We start from the raw sequence: 1,700 nt of genomic DNA, 5'->3' as shown, positions 1-1,700 counted from the left end.
GAATGAGTGTCCTGTGACCCCCACTATGTAAAATACCTCCCTCCCCAGACCCCATCCACCTCCATCCCCTTATATATTGCTTTATTTTGTTCACAAAATTTATCCCTACCTGACATTATATTACATATTTTGTTTGATAGTGATCTATCTCTCCAACTAGAACGTGAGCTTCCCAAAGGCAAAGATCTGGCTCCTTTTATTGCTGTGCCTCAAGCAAGGCAAGAGTGCTTTTCACAGAATAGGAACTAATGAATTTGAATCAGAGAGCTCTACCTCTGATGGTTTCTAAAAGAAAACTCATTCTGTCCCTCCAGCTTTAAATATAAGGCCCTTGTGATGTCCACGGATTCGGGAAGGGAGGGCCACATCAAGGACCATAAGGCTGACAAGCTGTCCCTGCACAACAGCTAATTGTGACCAAACAGAGAAAACAAAGACTTGCTGGGTTCTTATGATTTGGGTTATGGAATTGGAGCATGTTAAATAACAAAACTTCTTGTATATAACTAGACCCAAGCCAATGGAAAGAGTCAACCAAACCAGCAGTGTCCCTGAGTTCATCCTCCTGGGACTCTCCCCCCACCCTGAGGACCAGAAGCCACTCTTTACCCTCTGGCTCACCGTGTACCTGGTCACTGTAACAGGGAACCTACTCATCATCTTGGCCACCTGCTCTGACCCTCAGCTCCAGACCGCCATGTATTTTTTCTTGAGTTTCCTGTCTTTCACTGACATTTGCTACACAACAACCATTGTCCCCAGGATGCTAGTGAACTTCCTATTAAAGACCATCTCCTATGCTGCGTGTCTAACACAGATGTATTTTATTTATGCTTTGGGTAATTCTGACAGCTGTCTTCTGGCAGGCATGGCCTTTTGACTGCTATGTAGCCATCTGTGACCCCTTCCAATATGTCACCACCCTCAGGCACCACCGCTGTGTCCTGCTGGTGGCCTTCTCCTGCTCATTTCCTCACCTCCACTCACTCCTTCACACTTCTGCTGAATCACCTTGCCTTCTGTGACTCCAATGTTATCCATCACTTTCTCTGTGACATCGGCCCTCTGAAGAAATTATCCTGCTCCTCCACATTTGTCAATGAAGTTCTGATAATGATAGAAAGATCCGCTGTTTTGGTGACCCCCTTTCTATTCATTGCTTTCTCTTATATACGAATCCACATCGTGGTTCTCAAAATTCTCTCAGCTGCTGGGAAACGCAAAGCCTTCTCCACCTGTGATTCTCACCTCACTGTGGTAACGTTTTTTTATGGAAGCATTTTCTATGCCTATTTACAGCCCTTGTCCATCTATGCTGTCAGAGACCACATAGCAACAATTGTCTACACAGTTTTATCGACAGCCTGAGAAACACAGACCTGAAGCAGGACCTGAGGAAGCTGATGGGCAAGAGGAAATCCCAGGCAGCACCCTCTTGACAAACCCACAAGTGGAATCTGCTCCACTTGACTCTGGTTTCCAATGGCTCTTGGTGAACAATAGAGCTGGTGGAGCTTAGCTTTTTCAACCCATGTGAGACAAGGCTATTGTGGGTAGTTACATCCATTGATGATGACCCACCAATTGGCCCAGTCTCTGCTTAAATCATGACACTCTTCCTCACTATTCCTCCTCTTTCCTATGAATATTCATTGCTTTCTCATCTTCCAAACACTACTTTAAACTAGTCCTTTTCCCAC

The 1,700-nt window shown here is 45.2% G+C and overlaps 1 pseudogene; it reads left to right on the top strand.

Annotated features, from left to right (window-relative positions):
* The first annotated feature begins 520 nt into the window (after positions 1-520).
* LOC131393703 (olfactory receptor 1L8-like) lies at positions 521-1,439 on the top strand (annotated as a pseudogene).
* Positions 1,440-1,700: the final 261 nt, after the last annotated feature.

This window comes from Diceros bicornis, chromosome 28 (genome assembly GCF_020826845.1).
Source record: "Diceros bicornis minor isolate mBicDic1 chromosome 28, mDicBic1.mat.cur, whole genome shotgun sequence".
In the NCBI taxonomy this organism is placed as follows: domain Eukaryota; kingdom Metazoa; phylum Chordata; class Mammalia; order Perissodactyla; family Rhinocerotidae; genus Diceros; species Diceros bicornis.
The sequence above is the reverse complement of the archived record's forward strand: the minus strand, read 5'-3'. Positions and strand labels throughout refer to the sequence as shown.